This window comes from Rhineura floridana, chromosome 2 (assembly GCF_030035675.1).
Source record: "Rhineura floridana isolate rRhiFlo1 chromosome 2, rRhiFlo1.hap2, whole genome shotgun sequence".
Lineage (NCBI taxonomy): Eukaryota > Metazoa > Chordata > Lepidosauria > Squamata > Rhineuridae > Rhineura > Rhineura floridana.
Window position 1 is genome coordinate 144,156,031 of NC_084481.1, and position 22,705 is coordinate 144,178,735.

Consider the following 22,705-nt stretch of genomic DNA (forward strand, 5'->3'; position numbering starts at 1 on the left):
GTATGCATTTTTGTAAATAGTGGTTGGTTGGAGAACTGCATCACAAAATTGAGAATGCCAAAGGATGGCTGTGTTTTGCTTCTCATCATGTTTTGGAAACTGGAAATTTGATAGGCTCGGCTTTAAATACAGACTGAATTTAATTTCTCCCCATACCTAGTGAACACACACACAAAAGGTGCAAAATTGTGCAATACCATCCCACCTGCTTTGTCTCTTACCTGTTCAAATGCAAAACTAAGCTGACAAAGCACCCCATACCACAAAAAAACCCATGCACCTCGGCTGTCTTCTCACATGAGTTATTATCCCTATCACTAGCCATTTGGGATAATGTGGTGGTCCCACATGTCTCTAGTGCTCTTCTTCATTATCCAGAGCATTTTAAAGAGGTGCAAGAGTTGAGCTACATATGGTTTCCTTCTTCTGGAGCCAGCTGGCACAGCAGTCTTCTGTAAAGAGACAAAAGCACGGCTAGGACTAAATTCCTTTGCAAGCACCATTTGTGGACCAAATGCTATGGCCAGGGCTTGGCAGACTAATGTCATGCCCTCAACTGCACAAGCTGATTCTATTTTATTTTCAGGCTGATTCTATTTTATTTTGAGCAGATGTAATCTATAATTTGAAAGGCAGCATGGACACTGAAATAAGCCAAACATCCTGGTTGCCCCTTTGTGCACTGATTGCCACATCCATAGTCACTCCTTATGCAGGTATGCTGTTTTCAGCTTGTGCCAAGTTTTTGTTTTGTTCCGTTCTCTACCATGCACATGTGGTGCGTGCACACAGAAATCAAATGTGGAAAGGACAGGTACAGAAACAAATTCTCTAATAGATGTACTGTCTGACTGAGTTCACTGAGGGTAATTGAACACCAGGGAGGAGAGAGATAATCCTTCAGAGCTGGAACATTTGCTTGAGCTTGCTGCTAATGCAAAGTTGTGCCATACAGTTTGTTTTCTGGGTAATCCTATCCCCACCCCCCAATCTGATTTCATCTATCTGAAATGATGGCCACATTTCTGGAATTTACTTCTCTTTGTCCAAATTATATTTTGATAAGTGCCTGAAATAACCTGTCTTTAGCAAAATAAATAAATAAATTGGGATCATCTTAAAACAGACACACATTCACAGGAAATCAATGCCTCATCCATTAACAGGGCTCTTTCTCTTTTGTTCTCGGGACAGAAGTGTAACCTGGTTAGACTTGTTTTGTTTGTGCGTGAAGGTGTGAGTTGGCTGACTGTATGCAAATATTTGCAATCCCTGTGGGGTTTTTTAAAGTTTAATCTTAGAAGATCCAATCAGAATAACAGGAAGTGACCTAAGGAATTCCACAATTGGCCAGCTAAACATTCTAAAATATGTTTTAAAATTAATATCACAACCATTTATCTTCACTGCTGCAAGGGTTTTTGAAGTGATAGCCTGCCACCTATGTTTACCTAACATCTGGCATAGCCTGATCAGTCTTTTCGCTGCTGCAGCTAAAGGATTTCCCCAACAGAACCAGCAGCTAAATGAGGTAAGGGTTCTTGACTCGGTGTGCTGCTCACTTCATTTTAAGCAAATACTCTGCCAGTAGGGTTGAAATCTCGAGTTGCACAAGTATTAACTAGGCTTAGGCATAACGATGAAGTCCCAACCTTGCCTTGAAAAATGCATGTAAATTCTTTTGATCAAAGTGTGTTGAAAAACTCTCATTAAGAGATTTTACCTGCATACCAGCAGCTCAAATCCCACTGAAATCAGTGGGCTTTAAGTATCCTAACAATGTGCAGGATTGTAACCATTGACTCAACTAGCAGGAAACTCTAATACAATTAATTTTCTTTAAAAGTGTTTTTGTTACTTTAGTAATAGTACTAATGCTACTAATAAAAATCTGCTCTTTTTAGTTACATTGATTATTGTACATTGATTATTGTACATTTAGTTACATTGATTATTGGCCTGATTTTATAAGGTGAAGAAGATTACTATTCAGAGGAAAAAATCTACAATGTTCAGTACAGTGTACAGTATTTTTTCACATCTGTTTTAATTTAGCACTCCAGTTTTGTTCATGCTAGTTTCAAATACATAGCTCCTAATTTCTCAAGTGATATTTGTGGGTTAACACTGTGTACGTACAGTGTAAATAGGCCTGGTGAATATAATATTGCCACTGATGATCCCCAAATATATTGATTGCTCTTTTGATTCTAGAATGAAGGAGACATTGTCATGATCTTAAATAGACACTGGTCGGCTTCAAACTGGGCTTCTAGGTCCAATTTCCAGATTGTTCCCTATCATCCAGTTACTATCATAACTAGGGGCTACTAACATTTTCATATCATGAATTATCTGAAGGATTGATTGTCCCATGTTGATGTTCCAGATCAAATTTAATGCAAAGTTCCATAATGACCTTGCTTAATTGTTACTCACTTCATAAGCACAATTCCATTTTTTCAGGGGCAAAGAATTTAAGAATGGACTATAAACAGAGTTAGAGTCTTCAGAATTTAAATCTTAATTTGTGCACTCATTTCCATTGGCTTTTACTGACATTTAGCTTTAATAACTTCAAAACAATTAATATAGCGTTTATTAAAATAGTATTTATTTGCTATTTTCTGCAGTCCCTGCTTTAATCACAGACTGAACAAATTGAAGTGCATATTCTGTATACTGAATTATGAACCTTAACTTGTTCAATAACCTTTCAGTCATAAGTACAATTTTAATTTTAATTTTAAGCTTGAGTGATTTTGAATACAGTGTTTAATGTACTGAAGATAAAACCTGAGTGCATAAAATTCAGATACATCTAGCTAGAGCTACTATTTTAACCTTAAACCATTCTTTTTAGGTTTAATATTAACCAAAGTTGTCAGTCTGATAATTTGTCTTGGTGGTTAAGAAATATTTTGAAGCCAGAGGCATAATGAAAGGCATGCATGCTTATTGTTATAGAAAATAAATCCAGAACAGTAAAATGGCTTCAGCTGTAATATCATAATTATGGTTATGCATTTGTTTTCTGAAATAAAAAAAAATACAATCTGTGCAGATACAAAGTGGAAAACAAAAATCAGAAATGAATCATTTAGCTGCGCTTGTTTCTTCTGTAGAAAATGCTCTATTTCCCCTCTCTTTCTATTCTTCTTTTTCTTAGCAGCAAGTGTGACTTTGGTTGTGATCCTAGGAACACTTACCTGGAAGTAAGCCCTGTTTCACACACTGAGACTCACTTCTGAATTAATATTAATAGAATGCTAGATTAAATATAAATAAGGTTGCGATCCTAAATATACTTACAAAGGAGCATGCTCCACTCAACACAGTATTATTTCCAAGTAAGCATGCATCTGATTGCACTGTAAGGCACTGTTTAAAGTTTATTTTTGCATTTTATACATATGAAGGCAAAAAATACTGAGTTAAAAATTACTGGATTGTTTGTTTCTTCTCTTCCTTTCATTCTTCCTTCTTTTAAATCACAGCCTTCTTCCAATCTCAGGGTAGTATAAATGGTTCCCCTGTTTTATTCACACCAGGATAAAAGGTATTTTTTAAAAAAAGAAAAATGCCCACTGGTCCAGAACTTAAGCATCAAATCGACTCTTTTCTTTATGATACATTTAATACATTTGTTAAATTGTATTGTACATACACACAATTACCCTCAAAGGCTTAAGTTCATCACAAAGGATGACTAATGGCAGAATGAGGGGGGGAGAAATAGCTTATATGAGTTCACATTATGTATGTAGAGCATGGTCTATTAATCACTTGAAAGTACAGTCCTCAACAGGATCAATAAACTTGCACCATCTGAGAAAATGACCACAGGTACACAAATATAATTGTCAGAACACTGTGGACTTTTCTAATAGTGTTTGTGTAAAAGGTAGATTATGGATTACTAGATACATGAGTCTATGGAGACATGAGATTTAACGTATTCCCAGCAGCAGTAATATTTTTTAAACTTATATCACTTGACAGTGACAGTATTTCTCCACAATTAGAACTGCTGGAGAAAGGGGCTAATTAGGTGGTAAAGTCCCACATGATCTGCCCTGCCTACATGATTGCAATTTTAGCACTAGTGTGAAATCACACCATGGAGAAGCAGTTTCCGTGCCATTGGTGTGTGTGTATGTGAATTTGTGGGGTGGGTGGGTAAAGGAATCAAGTGAGGGTGTATAGAGAGGTCTTTTCCGCAACAACTTCCCAGCTTTGGAATTCACTTTGTTCCAAGGTTCACCAGAACAAGTAAGTAAGCATTTCATGGCCTCTCATAAGTTTGGCACTTTGTCTGTTTGGTTTTTTAAATGGTTATTACAATTCCTCCAACAAAAATTCATACTTCTCCCAAGGACTTTAGGCATGGAGGCTATGTTATGCTGAGACTGCAAAACACTTGAGGCCACTCAGTTATTTCCATAGCTGATCACAAATGTGAATTTGGGTTTTCCACATCCAAATGCAACATGAGGCCAAATGAGCTCAGCTCCTCTGAACGTTTGATGACAGAGCAAATTAAAAGGGCTTAGACTGCAACCTAGAAACTAAGTCCAGTTAAGTTCAGTGGGATTTTCTTTTGAGGATGCACTATTAGGATTGCTCTTGCATACAGTGATGTATGCTTAAGACCTATGGAAACAAATGTGACTTAATTGTGCATAGCTGGATACAGGGTTGTACTCAGCCACAGAAAAAGTTAATTAAATTTTTCATATTTAAAGGTAAAAGCTAGCAGTCTTTGAAATTATCTTGAATTAAGTTAAATATTTCCACTTTCCACTAGTTAAAATGAGACTAGCTGGTTAAAAGTTAATTCATGTGAAATGCATCAAATACGGTGAATCGCCTCTGTAAATTAAGTCACAGTTAACATTTATATTATTTAATTTTTGAAATTGACTATTTTGAAGTTATACAAAAGAGAGTGATTCTAAACATATGGAGAGGGCCGTGAAGCTTTGCTGCATGGAGGGAGGACTTTGAGGACTAGGCGGCCTAAGCCAGGAAGATACACAGAACATTTTTAAGGATCAATTTACACAGGGGAGAAGGAGCGAGCTCAATAAAGAAATATAGCTATTCCATATAGGATCCCTAGAATCCCAAAGAATGGATGTGTCTGGGACAATTCTGGGACAGTTGGGTTTCAATATTTAAAAAAACATTTAAATTATAATTAAAAAGTTAATCTTTTAAAAAAAATCTAGTAAAAGTTAAAGGTTGACAGCTGAAACATTTAACGAGTTAACATTAAATATTAAATGTTAAAACTAGGTAATTCCCATGACTGCTAATTATTAGTGATGTCTTGTAGACATGGGGGATCTGATGGACACACAGCAACTTGTCAAGATGCGTTTCCCTACACATTCCAATGGAGTGGTCAGCTCCATGTGAACTTTTTTTGTATACACTTACCTGTTGCCTTCTCTAAATGAACAAGGAAGCCCACACAGGTCACTAGATCAAATAAACATTATTGTAAGATTAATTATATGTCTAGTTCCCAGAAAGCATATATATCTCCAAATAGCCGAGTTATTCAGGCAGCTTTAGGGTCACAAAGTAAACAACATTAAGCAAATTATACATATACACAAGCTGACATCATACAGTTAATGTCAACAGTGCTAATAACAGCTTTATTGCTGAAGATAATGCTTTCAAAAGGATTGCTCCCTGCACATATGGATATAGCCTTCTTATTTAGCCCTATATTGTGCTGACTTACATCCTGTCTGGATATATTTGTTTGACTGGATACGTATTTTAGAAAACGTGATTTGTTCAGTAACTACTGCTTAGTTCTACCCTCATTTTAGCTTCTAGAATCCCAAATACTCTAGTTCAAATTAAGGGCTACACATTTTATTCCTTATGCGAATCTGTCTCCTGTGATTGCTATGAAATGGACTCAGTCAGCATTCTGAAAGCATTATTACAAATAGTATTTCATGTCTGGGTAAGGTTGGTATTTTTCCTCTTTGATATTCATTAGGTGGGGGGGTGGTATATGAAGGACCACAATAATGATCCCAAAGTGAGAAGTATCGTGTTAATGCATTAATTCTCATCTGGACTAGATAATTGTGGTCCAATGGGTTTTCTAGAGTATTCTTTGAGCAGAAAAAATGTAATTAAAGTTGCAGTCCTATGTGAAGTTGGGCACCAGTTGTTCATTTGTCAATCTTGCATGTGAAAGGGACCATAAATGTTTTAGGCTGCAATCCGAACTCCACTTACCTGGGAGTAAGCCCCATTGCATTCAATAGGTGTTCCTTCTGAGTAGATGTGCTTAGGATTGTGCTGTCAGTTGCTGGTGAACACATGCAATACATTTATCCAAACAGTCTAAAGGACACTCTAAACATGACTATAAACAGAAGCATAGCTAATCAAGAATGCTATTTATGTTAAATTGTCTTATGTTAGATTTTTTTGGTAGTGTGCAGTGTTACATTGAACTAACTTTTCTGATAAACTCAGGTGGCACTGAATATCTTATCTATACTTTCTTGTTGTTGTTATGTGCCTTCAAGTCAATTACAACTTATGGCGACCGTATGAATCAGTGACCTCCAATAGAATCTGTCGTGAACCACCCTGTTCGGATCTAACTTAAGAGTATTTTGAACAAATTTATTATATTAGACATACACAACTATCCAAACCTGGGTTAAAAACATTACACAGTTATTAAATTTATTTATATAGGGATGAATACATAGCTCACTGGTAGAGCTCATGCAAAAAGCCTTAGATTTAGTCTGTGGCATCTCCTGTAGAATTAGAAAAGGCTCCTGTCTGAGTCTTCAAGAGCCTCTGTAGAGCCTCTGCCCGTTGATGTAGACAATGCTGAGCTAGATGGGACAACTTGGACTGACTTGGTAGAAATCACCTTCCTAGCTTCTGCTTATCCAAATTCACTGGGTAAACTTAATCATGTCATTACAATCCTATGTAGATAGGTTTCCATTTGTCTGAACTTCTTATTGTCCATGTTTGGGATCAGACAGAAAGGACTGGAAGGAAAATCTAAAATTCAATAATAACTCAATTACAGGTGTTATAAATAAATAAATCATTTACGTTTTATGTACACTCTTGTTCAGCCATGATCTAGCTTCCATTTAAACCAGTGGGACAAACTTTTTTTTTTATTAAAGACAATGTTGCAGTGAAAGAAGGGGAAACAAACTTTTAAAAGAAATAGGTTTAGTGATAGAGAGCAGAGTAAGATGCAGTCCTGAAAATACATAATTAAAGATTAACAGCTACAAGAAGAAACAAGGTAAAGGTGATGTAACTTACACCAATATAATTCAAACTTCTTTAGCATTATATTATTGTAGTAATGACATTGTTTCATAATCAAACCCGCAGTTTTGCTTAAAATGCAGCACGCTTGGCAGAGGTGTAGTTATCCGAGGTGTCTGGGGGACTTAGACCCTTTATGTTTTTGAGAGCAGTGTCCCTATGCCTCCCTCATCCAACGAGGCAATCAGCATGAAAAGGGAGTGTAGTGGACACTGATAAGAGTCTTCTAAAATGTTTCCTTGTCCTTTCCTGCACATTGGAGCCAATCAGAGTGAAAGGAGGTGAGTTAGCCGCTGAGAGGAATCTTCTCAGTATCTAACAGTCTGCTCTTTTATACTTATTGGCTCCTAGGGATGTCTGTTATTGTGGGAGAAGGCATTAACAAGGATCTCATTCTCTATCACTCAGCAAAAAAAAGTGGGGGGGGCTGTGACTAACATGAAGGAACCCTGCACTTCTGAATTTGCCCCTACACTACAAGTGCTTGGGTTAAACATGTAACAATCAGGAAGGTCTGTCAGCTAATGGAATAATTAACCATCCTGTTTTATCAGAAAGAGTTATTTTCAATTGACCCACTACTCAGTTCCTAACATAAAATAGGCAACTATTTTTTTCTTCATTTGGAACTGATTATGAATGTTAACAGGCACTTTAAATGTGATCATAGGAATGCAGTCCTAAATTCAGAGAGCAAAAAGCTTTCAAACCCTACCAGCTATACATAAACCGCCCTGGGCTCCTGCTGGGAAGAAGGGCGGGATACAAATTAATTAAATAATAATAATAATAATAATAAATATACAAAAGCATTAGAGATAGTCCCAGTCTAGTCAACTAAAGGGGAGATACAGAAAATGTGTGATTACTTCTGTGATTTCTGGTAGAATAGGGACTAACCAGTAATAAGAGTGATGCCACCTTCACATATGCACATATACAAACTAAATTTCCTTGAACTGTCTAGGAAAGCAATTCCAGGATTATAGTGGAAAATTCACTTGAAAATTCAACCCAGTACACTGTAACATTAGAAGTAAGTAAGCTGTATTTTCTGTATGTGTACATATCATGAAATCCAAAGTGGCAACTTGAACCCTTTACTCTTGTATGTGCTTTACCTACACACACTCCCCACAGCGGAAATATGTGAGCCTCCCCAGATGTTAATGACGCAGATAAACACAAATTACTATTTCATGCTTCCTGTATTTGCACATACCATAAGTACATCTTTCTCAAAATACTGGAATTCTGAGTCATCTAATAAAATCGATTAGCAGTTTGTGAGTAACCAGTATTCCTTCACAAAAAGTATACATAACTTATGTGAAACTATTGCCACAGATACATTTATTTATTATTTATTTATTAAACTTCTGTCCCACCCTTCCTCCCAGAAGGAGCCCAGTGTGGCAAACAAAACACTAAAAACATCTTAAAAAGAAAGCATCATAAAATCAAACATCTTAAAAAGTTCTTTTTTAAAAAAAAATCTTAAAAAGCAATGCCAAAACAGACTCAGGCTTGGATAAGGTATCTACTTAAAAGGCTTGTTGAAGGAGGAAGGTCTTCAGTAGGACCTGAAAAGATAACAAAAGAGATGGTGCTTGTCTAATATTTAAGGAGAGGGAATTCCAAAGGGTAGGTGCCACAACACTGAAGGTCCTTCCTATGTTTTGCGGAATAGACCTCCTGATAAGATGGGATCTGCAGGAGGCCCTCAGCTGCAGAGCACAGTGATGGACTGGGTATATAAGGAGTAAGATGATCTTTCAGGTATCCTGGTCCACGCTGTATAAGGCTTTGTTCACCAAAACTAGAACCTTAAACTTGGCCCAGTAGCTAATGGGCAGCTAGTGCAATTCTTTTAGCAGCAGGGTAATTGGTTAAGGTGTTGGACTAAGACCTGGGAGACCAGGGTTTGAATCCCCACAAAGCCATGAAGCTCACTGGGTGACCTTGGGCCAGTCACTGCCTCTCAGCCTCAGAGGAAGGCAATGGTAAACCCGCTCTGACTACCGCTTACCATGAAAACCCTATTCATAGGGTTGCCATAAGTCAGAATCGACTTGAAGGCAGTCCATTTCCATTTTTCAACATGTTGGCAATATCCTGTCCCAATGAGCAGTTGTGCCACTGCATTTTGCACTAGCTGCAGCTTCCAGACCAATCTCCAGGGCAGCTCCGCATAGAGCGCATTACAGTAATCGAGCCTGGAGGTTACCAGTGCATGGACAACAGTGGTCAGGCTTTCCTGGTCCAGAAATGGCCGCAGCTGTCTTACCAGCCAAAGATGGTAAAAGGCACTCTTAACCTGGCAGTCACCTGGGCCTCTAGCATCAAAGACGGATCCAGGAGCACCCCTAGACTATGAACCTGCTCTTTCAGAGTTAGTACGACACCATCCAAAGGAGGCAATTGACCAATTATCTGGAACCACCAACCCTCAGTGCCTCCATCTTGCTAGGATTCAGAGTCAATTTCTTGGCTGTCATCCAGCCAACCACTGAGTCTAAGGCTTGCACAGCCTCTCCTGATTCAGATGCTACCAGGAAATAGAGCTGGGTATAACGTTCTGCTGACACCTTACCCTAAATCTCCTGATGACCACTCCCAGCTGTTTCATATAGATGTTAAACAGCATTGGAGACACCCCGCAGCACAACCTCTAGGGGGCTGAAAGACAATTAAGCAATGCTATTCTCTGCAACTGACCCTAGAGATCAGATTGGAAACACTGTAAAACAGTGCCTTCAGTACTCATTTCACCAAGTTGGCTCAGAAGGATACCCAGTAATGTAGTGGCAAATTCAGAAGTGTTGGGTCCCTTCATGATAGCCACAGACACACTCCTCTCTCTTTTTTTGCTCCTGGGTTGAAAATGAGATAATGGCTTCTCCCACAACAGACATCTTTCCATGAAAGAGAAGAGTTAGCTGCTGAAAAGAGTCTTCTCAGTGGCTGACACTTCCTTGCACTTTGATTGGTTCCAATCAGCAAGAAAGAACAAGGAATCATGTTAGAAGACTCTTCTCAGTGGCTAACACACTTTTCTTTCATATTGATTGGCTCATAGGATGCTGGCGATATAGGGACCCTGCTGGGACCCTTCTCCCTAAAAACAAGGGTCTAAGACCCCCTGAGACCCTGGACAACTACACCACTGAGGATATCATGGTCAATGGTATCAAAAGCTCCAGAGTGATCAAGTAAGAATAACAGAGTCACACTTCTCCTGTCCTTCTCCCAATAAAAGTCATCTATCAGGGCAATTCAGTCCTATAGCCAAGCCTGAACCCAGATTGGAATGGGTTAGGATAATCTGTTTCATCCAAGAGTACTTGCAGTTGCTGCGCCACAACTCTCTCAATCATATTCCCTAACAAGGGGATATTGTTGAAGAGAAGACTGAGGGGAGATATGATAGCACTCTTCAAGTACATGAAAGGTTGCCACACAGACGGCCAGGATCTCTTCTCGATCGTCCCAGAGTGGAGGACACGGAATAATGGGCTCCAGTTGCAGGAAGCCAGATTTCAACTGGACATCAGGAAAAACTTCCTAACTGTTAGAGCCATACAACAATGGAACCAATTACCTGGAGAGGCAGTGGGCTCTCTGACACTGGAGACATTCAAGAGGCAGCTGGACAGCCATCTGTTGGGAATGCTTTGATTTGGATTCCTGCATTGAGCAGGGAGTTGGACTTGATGGCCTTATAGGCCCCTTCCAACGCTACTATTCTAGGATTCTAGGATTTGCGACTGGGCGGTAGCTGTCACAAATCAATGGATCCAAAGTGGGCTTTTTCAGGAGCGGTTGGATCACTGCCTCTTTCAGGGTGGTTGGGACCACTCCCTCCTGCAAAGATGCACTGACCACATCCATGCACTGACTTTATAGTGATGGAGAGTATGGCTTTAGCAAAGGATTAAACAAATTCTTTATATATTAATCATTTTTTGGCTTGAGAGAGAAAAGAGTGCTACCACTTTTTTTGGTCTTACAAGAAAATGTAATACCTTTTCAACCAAATGAGAACTGCTTTTATAAGCAAACGTGAGTTCAAAGATGTGTATAAGTCATTCCAGACTCAAGAAGGCTTTAGGTTGTGTTTCTTAAATAGAAAGTTCTCCATGCTACATAGCAGATAAGTTTTGAAACTGAAGGGAGTTGAAAAGCAGTTTGTGATATGGCATGGAGTAATAATAATCAAATATATAGTCTGCTGTTCAGTGTGAAAAAAATTAAACATATCTAATCCTTTGGGAGTTACCAAAGTAGTTTTTGGCATTCTGGCCTAACAGTGCAAACCCTCACAAAATTAGAAACAGTCCAAACCACAGTTGCTGCTGGAAACTAAGACATCAACACTGAAACCTGTAAACCAGCTATGGGAAGAGCCTGTCTTAACACAAAGCCTTTGGATCCATTCTGGCAGAGACTCTATAGATCCCAAGTAGTTAATTTCAACATAACATAAATCCAGCTGTTGGTGCCTTTTATTATTATTATTATTATTATTATTATTATTATTATTATTGATTACATTTGTACACCGCCCCATAGCCGAAGCTCTCTGGGCTGTTTACAACAATTAAAAACATTAAAAACAACATTAAAACATTAAAATCTTTAGGATAGACGCATGAAAACCACTGAATGCCAATGGTAAACCACAAAAACCCATTAATTTGAAAAAGATGCATTTAAAATAGAAAGAAATGAGTAATAAGAAAGCCTTAATAATGAAATACGGAAAATATTCAACTTACGTTGCGTGAACACTGTTCTAGCTCATACTTTAGTAATAGTAAGAATAGAGCCAAAAAGTTCTATTCGCAAACATCAGTTTCATCATCGTGATTCCTGATGTAGGAATCATGAAACCAGAAGGCATCCTCAGACTCCATTTTGGTTGGAGCACATGAAAATTCAGAACAAGCAATGAGAAACAGGAAGTACGATGCACTCTCCAGAGGCTTTCCTCCCCCAGGCCAACATGAATACCCGCAACTAACATTTTGGTCCTGATCTAAATAGGAAAAAAAATTAATAAATGGGAAAATGTTTACCCTTCATTCCTTGTGATATGGACTAATAGATGCTATATGAGTCATAATGACTTCAGGATAGGAAGGAGAAAGGCCACACTTCTTACAGGTAACTTAAGTGAATTAGTCTGGTTTCTCAGCAGGCAGGAAAAAAGACTGGGGCGAATTAAAACATTGCAGTCTCTGCCTGGGAGAATTCCTTACTGAGAACAAAGAAATGTGTGTCTTTTCATGATAGTCATACATGGACAGGGAACTAGTTATGTGGCTGTTTAGATGCTGCATTTTGTTTTCTTGTGCACTTAGCCAAAGATGCAGCCAGGAAAGATTGAAAGGATGATTCTTTAAGTGATTCAACTATATCTAAACCTTACCATTTTTGTTGTTAGATGCAACCCTGAATTTGCATGAGTTCAAAAAACAGCTTTCATATAAAACTGAGGGAGGGAGTGACTAATTTATAATAATACAGTATAATTGCTCTCTCATGTCATGTAAAGACCTTTTAAAAATCAGCCAAAGATGTTGTGGTTAGAAAATCCTATGTACCTAACGTAATTATCTCCAAATTTTTCTTAATGGGTTTGACCAAAACATACAATTATTATTACATAATTGCATAAAATGTTTCAGAATTCTCTTGTTCCATCTTCATGGTGCAGAAAACTTCGATAAACAGAAGTTGCTGACTGTATGGACATATGAAATATTGCCGCAATCTCCACAGTATTTGAATGCAAATATACAAACCTTTCTCCATAGGAACAATCCTCTGTAATATTTATAATATGTGGCACAGTTATAGTGATAACATTCCCAATTATTCACTATAGACAAAAAATCCTTGCTGTTTTAGAAGCAACCTATAGCCAGCAGACATTCTATCAAACTTTAAAAAGCAGGGAAATTGGGCTGCTCTAGTGAAGGCACCAGGGAAGCAGGAGACCTGACCTCCTCTCTGAGATACTGTACTGCCCTACAAATTTGTCAAAATGCAAACACAATTTGGGTTGGTCTTTCACAGTCCAACCCACTTCCTGCGTAGCTTGGAAGAATTTGGTAGCATGTGCCTCTGAGCATATGGTGAGCAGTGGCAACACCTGAAATCAGCCCAAATAACAGAAACAAGACATGTGCTGTGCTGATCTTGTTTTAGCAGGGAGGAAGCAACAATATTAAGACAGTTGATATAGTTCAGATCGTCACTTTAAATATGTTTGATTTACTTTGCAATTTTAGTGAAGTTACCTATAGTAAATCATTCTCTTTTGCTTCTGTTTCTGTGAATATGTGAAATACAGCAAGACTAAAAAAAAACCTCCAAAAACTATTGGGGAATAATGGCACTGACTATTCTGTAGAATAGTTTTCAATGGACATCAGGAGTGTCTCAGTTTTCACAAGATAAAACAGTGGGAGATGAAATATATTCTAGCAAAATTCTAGGTGTGCTCTATGTTTTTAATTGGCAATGCCCACCTTTCCTTAAGTGGAGTGGTTTAAGCATAGCAGGCTGAAAACATGCATCTTGGGCAGGCCAAGTTCGTTTTTTTCCAACAGCTAGAGTCATTGCTTAAGTAGCAACTTATTGTAATCAGTCTGATTTTACATCAAACTGCAGTTTCTGATTCAACTGTTAATGCACCCAAATTAGAAATATAATATAACCTCCAGTTTGAAACACAAAAGGCTGTCTTCACCATCATATGACATTGATCAATCAAAAGGCTTTGAAATTAATAAAAATAAATTTGACACAGATTTTGGGGATCTAGGTTAGATTCTCTGTACAAACGGTAGTAACACAGAAAAGAAGCAAATTAAGAACATCAACAAACATACAAAAATTCTCCGTCTCTGGAGATGCAGTCCTGATTGCTGATGTTGCCACTACTCACCATATGCTCAGAAGCACGTTACAAAATTCTTCCATGCTACACAGGAAGTGGATTGGATTGTGACAGACCAATCCAAATTGTGTTTGGATTTTGACAAATTTGTAGGGCAGTATAATATCTCAGAGAGGAGGTCAGATCTCCTGCTCCCCTGGTGCATTGTCACCCACACTCCCATACTAAGTAGATTTGTTCTGTGCACGGAAAACACTGAATAGGGCTCAAGCCTCATGTGCTTAGAGTACATTCTGGCAATCGGGCATTTGCTGAAGCCCAGAGAGGTGCCTACCACCAATACTCAGGCACTGCCATCTTCACTTCCACTTTGTACATGTGGTCTGTTATGTCCCACACATACATGCTAGCAGTAGGAATCTTTGGTATGATGTCTAGATCTGCTGCTGGCATTCCCTGGTTTTCTTTTACTTTGTTGTCTATCTGGGATTTGAACATATGTAGTTTGCCAGTAGTACTAGTGCTTCAATATTTGGTGTGCATAGGGAGGGGAGGGGAAAGGATGACTGTGTTTGCCATCTGAGGATGGCTGTTTCCACCCACCTTGCCTCACCCTCCAGCCCTAGGAGCCTTCATAAGAGAGCTGTTGTGAGAACTGTGAGGGTTTTTTTTCCCTGGCCTGTTGAGTCTAGGTATAAATGTCTTTTTGGGGCAGAGGGGTTGCTTGGCACTAGTGCCACCAGCTTAGGGGTTACTTGAGACATGAAGGTGACTAACATTTTCAGTTGACTTAGTGGTAAGCTTGATGCTCACTTTTTGATATATTTTAAATGTATTGTTAATTGCTGAATTGTTTGTGTTATGTTGCAGTGATAATATTTCTTCTGATATGGATTGTAATTATGTACAATTATTGCAGACTGTTTATTTTCTGTGAATCACTTTGAGCATAAATGTATTTGTGGGAAATGCGGTATATAAATAATAAACTGACTATAACTAATTGGCTGTAGCTGCCCAGAAGTAACAGCTATTGTCCTGGAAGCTAATTCTCCTGGCTGTGGTTACACAATCATAAGAGAAAACACTGTCCATTTTCTTCTTTAGTCATGTGTTCTAAGGTGGGGTTCCCAAACTATGGTCCGTGGACCACCAGTGGTCCACAAACTTAATTCAGGTGGTCTACAACATGTCTAAGTGGAACACTTACCTTTTGAATTCTGTGGAATTCCAATTGCAATACAATAAAATACAATATTAGAAATAAAAAGCAATAAAAATACAATTTAAAAATCATGCAGCATCTAGATCATTGCAATTGCTACAACAGACAGAAAAAAATTATTAGTTGGTTCACCAGGACCCTCAATCATTTTTAAGTGGTCTGTGTGGGAAAAAGTTTAGGAACCACTATTCAAAGGCAGGGCTGGGCAATCTTTTCCGGCCAGATTCTGAGCTCCTCCATCCCCCACAGGCCACTTTGACAGGCCTCCCCATCAGGTATATGAGGTATATGACATCAGGTGTGGGGTGGGCCGTGTGGCTTGGGAAAAAACAGGCTTGCTGGCTAAATTGGGCCACAGAGGGTTCCACTCTGCTGTTCTAGGATAAATGCGGATAGAGGGAGGCTCACTGATCATTTCTTGCCCCACAATCTGGAGTTGGTTCTGATTCCAACTTCTTGACCACACGGTTATATACAGAGATGAGTAAATGTAAGATTTATCTCCACTTCAAAATGCTTGCCCTTTTTTTGTGAAAGCATTAGATTGTTGAGAATATAAAGGGAGACCATGTCTGCAATATTTTGAGTATATTTAATTTGCAATGCATATGTTTTCTATAGCAATCTGCTCCTCTAAATGGCTTATTCTAATTCATTATTCTTGGCCCCTTCCCATCAACAGTTCTGTGTTGAATGTATGGGAACGTTGATTGATATATTAACAGAAAGCAAAGCTGATATATTTAAAGCATGTGACTTTAAGAATCCTGGGAATTGTAGTTTGTTAAGGGTGCTGGGAATGTGTACTCTTTGAGGGAGAAACCACAGTTCCCAGCTTTCTTTGGGGGAAGTCATGTTTTTTACATGTGTGGTAGATGGGCTTTAAATGTATCATGTGGACCTGTGAAACCATGTCACCATAGCATCTGTATTAATGGGTGAAAAGGGCCTGCAGATAGGTAGCCAGCAGCCAGTCTGCGCTTTATCCCATGTGCTTGCAACTTTTTAAAATTTAGGATATGTAATTTTGTGCAAACCTATATGCTCTGGGGTTTAATTTGGCAGGTTAGTAGTTGTCCTTAACCACACTAAAATAGGTGTCACACATTTTTCCTCTTCATCCATTCCTTTAAAAAAAACACAGTATTTTTTAACAGAATCAATTCATCCATTTTTGTGCCATCCCCCACCCCCTCAATAAGGCAGAGTAATCCTAACCCTCAGCAGTGGTGCAGAGAGGAGTGGAAGATCTGCAGGGTTCCATCTTGCCTTCCATACTATTTAACACCTATATGAAGCTGCTGGGAGCAGTCATCAGGAGGTTTGGAGTGAGGTGTCATCAATGTGCAGATGACACCCAACTCTGTCTCTCTTTTCCATCTGAATTGGGAGAGGTATAGTTGAGGTGCTGGACCAGTGCTTGGAGGTGGAAATGGGCTGGATGTGGGCCAAAAAAGTGAGGCTGAATCCTGATAAGACAGAGGTTATGTGTCCAGAGTTCTCATATCTGGAAGGTGGGGAGATGGCCTGTTCTGAACAGGGCTGGACTCCCCTGGAAGAAGCAGGTTTGCAGCTTGGGGATAATCCTGGATCCAACATTGTCACTGGAGGCTCAGGTGGCCTCAGCAGCTAGGAGTGCTTTTTTCCAGCTCTGGCTGGTTCGCCAACTTCAGCCCCTTTTGGACAGGGATGACTTGGCCACAGAACTCCATGCTCTGGTAACTTCCACATTGGATTATTGCAATGTGCTCTATGTATGGCTGCGCTTGAAAATGACTTGGAAACTTCAACTGGTTCAAAATGCAACAGCTAGATTACTGGCTGGAGTTCCCTTAGATCTCATGTTCACTAATAGGCAAAAAAATCCTTGTGGTTTAAGAATCCACCTGTTGTTGCCAACAGATATTTCTATCAAACTTTAAAGCAAGGAAATTGGGCAGCTATAGTGAATCCACCAGGAGATCAGGAGACCAGACCTCCTCTCTGAGATACTGTACTGCCTTACACATCTGTAAAAATGCACACACAATTTGGGTTGGTCTTTCACAGTTCAATCCAGTTCCTGTGTAGCTTGGAAGAATTTGGTAACGTGCCTCTGACATATGGAGGGAGGGGAGGAGTTTGGGTGGGTCGGTGGGCACTGGACAGAGGGAAAGACCCTCTTTGAAGTCTGGATTCTCCCTGAGTGTTTTGTATATCACCATGAGGATTGTTAAGCAAGCATTCATGAGTTCAGGTCTATAAGTTTTGTAAGGTTTTGGTTTGGAATGAGTTTATGGGAAGCAGCAGAATGGCATGGGTTTTTTTTCAGTATAACATGGCAGAATGTGAAAAATCCATGCTGGCTATAGTATTTTAACCCCTGTTTTAAAACAGCTGTATTTGTAACTTAGATCCCAAATATCTGAAAGACCACCTCCTTTCCGAAGACCCTTTCATTGTTGAGATCAGCAGAGGGCATGTTTCCATCACTCTCAGAACCTTGGTGTTGTGGTGGCCCAAGAAAGGGCATTATCTGTGGTAGCCTCTAAGTTGTGGAACTCCCTCCCCACTGGGATATGTTTGGCAACTTCACTGTACAGTTTTAGGCAAATGCTGAAGATGTAGCCTTTGCCCTGGCCTTTGACACCTGAGACATGTAATTTAGGACACACTCTATTTGGGGATTTTAGGTTGTGTTTAATTTGTTTTTAATTTTGTACTTTAAAATTGTTGTAACCTACCCAGAGACCTTTGGGTGAATGGTGGGTTATAACAACAACAACAACAACAACAACAATAATAAAGATTGATGGGACAGCCAGGATAGAAGGTTGGGGGCATTTTTAACATATCATTTTCTGTAGCAGAGGGCCCCTCTCAGGGGAATGGACCAGCTGAAGATCTAGCATATCCATGGCCAGCCCTTCTCTGCCCTGCTCCAGTAATGTTACATTTTGTGGCCTTACGCTGGCCAGTGGTAGCATTCAATCTACCATGCTTTCCATGGGCACAGTGGGGTCTCTGTGATAGCAGAACCCACACACACAGCAGCGGAGGCTGATGGAGGCAAGCAGGGGATGTCCCACTACATCTTAACCCCCTCCAGTAGGAAGGATCAAGGGGTTATCAGGACAGCCTTCCAGCACAATCACATGCATGTCTACTCAGAAGGAAGTCTTATTGAGTTCAGTATAGTTTACTGTCTGGTAAGTGTGGATTGCACAATTAATGAATTTAAAAACAGGATGTCTGAATGATACACTTCACATGCCTGTCTTTTAAAAACTGAAGAGTATCACTTTTTATCCCACTTCTTACATTCCCATACTGAGAATCAAGGGAAGTCAAAGTACAGTGTTAGACTGGGATCTGGGAGACCAGGGTTTGAATCCCAACTGAGTCATGAAGCTCACTGCGTGATACTGTGCAAGTCACTGTATCTCATCCTAACCTCCCCTAAACTGGGGAGGGAGAAAATGGGTAGGTCACCTTGAATTCTTTGAAGTGAAGGTGGGATAAAAATGTAATAATTATAAAAAATGAAACAGACAGCAAGGGCAGATTTGTTCTTGTGTGGGACCTGTCTGTTCATGGAACTCCTTTAGCTCCATGAGTTCTGTTGCTTTCTTTTTCAGTACTTGCTGCTAGCTACATAGAAATCCATAGAAAAACATTTGGGTTACTGATTAGGGTGTTTTTTTTGTGTAGCCATGATTTGCATATTCCTACATGCCTATTTGCATATACCCAACCTTGAATTACAGAGCTTGGGAAGTTATTCCACAATGACTTGCATCACTTCCTTTGAGAGCCCTTGCTCATGGTATTGCTGTTCAAAGGTTCTAGAGCAAGCGATGGAGCTTGCTCACACCTCCCTTACAGTTCATGCATGCACTATGTGTAGCTGTGCATTTGCTGCATGCTGCTTGGGTTCTGGTTAATGGAAAAGTCCAACATCCAATATCATCTTGGGGGATCGCTCCTGCTCCTCCTGCTCCTCCTCTAACTGGACTATGCATGTTGCAAGCAATGGGATGCTTACACTGCCTGACAGTTGAAAGCCACATTCCTATGAAAACTCTTTGGAAAAGCTCTCTCATCGAACTAGCCCAGGTTGTTGAGGCCAATGCCTTTCTTTGGTTTTGTTTTTCAAATATCCCAGCAAACCAAAGCCTGGTCTGAGCTGTTATCAGAGCCAAGCAGCAGGTGCAAAATAATAATAAAATAAAATAAATAACCATGCTGCCAACTCAAATGAAAAGGTAGGGTTAATACCCTTTGGAAGGCATTGAGAAGATAACAGAAAGCCATGCCAGCAACTGAATTAACGTCTCTTTTTATGGTCGGTTTTACCTTGACAACCTGTTTCCAGTCTTCTGACATATAAATACTCCATTGTATTGAATCCAGTCCCTACTAATTTAAAGCAAGCGACAAGAGGGAGCTATTTTCTGCAGCAGCGATGGAGGAGAAGCATTTTAGAAGTAATAGTTGTGTATCCAAATGAACACCCAGTGGACATAAATGGACACATAAAATTTAATCAATGAACCAAGAACACAAATTCAGGCTGGAACCCACTGAAACACTGACTAGAGGTATGAAATTTTAGTGAAATTCAATAGAAACAGTAGAACTTAGAGGCACATTACACAATAATTCTTGAGATTATTACAAACCACCAGTCTTTCTGAAAAACTTCTTATCACTGTCTGCTACAGCAGGGCGTGGATCATAAGCAGCAGTTGTTAATTTTAATTTGCTTTTTAATTCATGCAGGCTAGTAACTTATGTAAATGTATTTGCAAGGCTATATTCATTCCTTTTTTTTAAGTTGGAACCACTTTTGCTTCAATCCAAATGTCAGGGTTTGTACATAGTAGAGAAGCTTCCATGTGTAAACCAGCTGAATGAAAAAATGGACACCCATTAACAATTCCTTAAAAATGCTCTGTTTTACATAGAGATGGAATCTGGAGATGTGTTAATAATAAGAAGTAATGGCTAACTCTTCATGCATACACTTGCTTGGAAGTTAGTATCGCACTGCCAAAAGGAAGCCCAAAACTGCACACCTGAAGCTGCCCTCACTTTTCTTGTTATGCATGTGGTGGACCCAATACAATATCACTTTCTTGGTCTTATATAACATTTATAGAAGATGAGCAAACATCTAGCCAGTACATTCTTCAAGTCAACACCCCTCTGGAATAAGGTACTGGATCACAGTGTGCTTTTAGAGTAGTTTATTGGACTGCCAGCCTTTTTCTTTTTAAAGGAACATGCTGCAGTTGCAAACACAAGAACACAAAAGGGGGCCTGCACAATCAGACCAGCATTCTGTTCCCACAGTGGCCAGCCAGATGCCCGTGGGAAGCCCACAAGAAGGGCTTGAGGGTAATAACTCTCTCACACAGTTGTTACCTTTCAACTGGTATTCGTAGGCATGCAGCCTCTGATAATGGAGGGAATATATAGCCAACTTGACTAGTGCAGATTGGGATATATCCAGTGTGTGAAAAATTTGATTCAGTTTGCATTTAAATGCAAACCTACCTCATCCATACTTTCTAAAACAATATGCAAACTGAAACACAGCTATCATTTGGAATTTACAGTTTTACAGTACAGGTCTCCAGCCAAGTAACATATACAAAAATGCATCTACTAGGGTAAAGTGTGAATAAAAATGCATATATTAATAAAGATAACATATAAAACCACATTATATTGAGGAATATTGCTTTGCAAAAATGTGTATATTAGGGGAAATTGCATACAAAAATGTGTCTATTTGGAAAAATTCACACTAAAATGCTGATCAGCTTTCACAAAGACTTTAAAAAACATATACTGATGTGGAAATGTGAGAACTCAATTTAAGATTGGAAAAATGAGAAACTGAAAGAAACCAAAATTGCCATATTTGTCCATTCCTAATCCAGTGGTGGCTTTGTGCTGGTGGAAGCACTTCCATGTGCATTGCTAATGCCCCCTACCACTTGATTCCCCCCTGCTGTTTTATGTCACATTCTGTGCTTTTATAGAGGATGTCTGAAACAGTAACTGGGGGATGGGCACAGTGCTGCATTGCATTGGAGAGATCAGTAAAAATCAGGTGCCCTACATTGCACAAAGGGAAGCACTTCTGCTAGTGCAAAGGCACCACTGAAAACAACGTATTGATAGCCAAGCCTCCATGAGTTTGCCTAATCACCTTATACCATCTTGTGGTAGCATATGTTATGGTTTAACTAGGCTTGTGTGAAGTAGTTGCTCCTTTTGTCTGTCCTGAATCTTCCAACATTCTGCTTTGTTGGAGAACCCTGGTTTCTAATGTTATGAGAGAAGGGGGGGACTTTGCCCTACTTTCTCCACACCATGCATAACTTTATGCACCTCTATCCTACCCCCCTACCTTTTGGTTCTTAAACTAAAAAGCCTCAAATGATGTAACCTTTCCTCTAGCTCTTGATCATTTGGGTTGCCCAAATGTACAGTTACTAAGCTGAATAGTGCTCTTGTTCATCATTAGAATACCTTACAAAATATATAACACTAGTATTAACATTCATAACAAAGTTGAACAAGACAAAGAAGATATTCATTCTGCCAAAATGCCAATTTATATAAATATTTACATAAATAGTGGCTGCTATTTGAACTGGAATGAAAATTTCTGCTCCCACTAATGGAAGCTTTTTCCAATGCAAGAGGGAAATCTGGATTCGGACCAGAGCAGGGACAAAGTCCTCCCCCCCCCATTGCCTGTTCTCCCCCCTCTGCTATTTTACTTTTAAAAATCATTCATGCAATTGCTAATTGCATGAATTGCATGGTGTATAGGGTTTTGTGAGTATCGTTACCTGATGTTCCACGGCTCATTTAAGTAGAGCTCCTGCATGAGCTGGTTTGTGTGTTTTTGAGCTGGCATTTATACCATTTAAGCAGCTTTTGGTCAACACAGCTAAACTCAAGACAACTGTGGACAGCTTCAGATCTGCCTTTAAGAAAACCCTATCAGGAAGCAAGCCTGTTGGATTAAAGGAAACTATCAGACTAACTGGAAAAACTGTGGATTCTCTTGAAGTTCCCCTAAGAATTTTAATCAAAATTTGGTGGTGATTGAAGAACATGTTTTAATCCAGGGCAGTGATTATGACGCCCTCCAGGTGTTGTTGGATTACAGCTGTCATCATGCCAGGCCATTGGTCATGTTGGCTGGAGCTGACCTTGGGACCCAATAGGAA

General features: G+C 39.3%; 1 protein-coding gene across 2 annotated transcripts in view; it reads left to right on the forward strand.

The window, feature by feature from the left end:
* Positions 1-1,395: 1,395 nt before the first annotated feature.
* Positions 1,396-22,705, forward strand: part of EHF (ETS homologous factor) — an 80,869-nt gene continuing 59,559 nt past the window's right edge. Inside the window, exon 1 of one of the 2 annotated variants that reach the window (XM_061610753.1) lies at positions 1,396-1,531. The gene's annotated coding sequence lies outside the window, so the exon portion shown is untranslated. Of the gene's footprint in view, positions 1,532-4,220; positions 4,273-22,705 lie in introns of those variants that run through there. The other variant, XM_061610752.1, reaches the window with a different exon arrangement.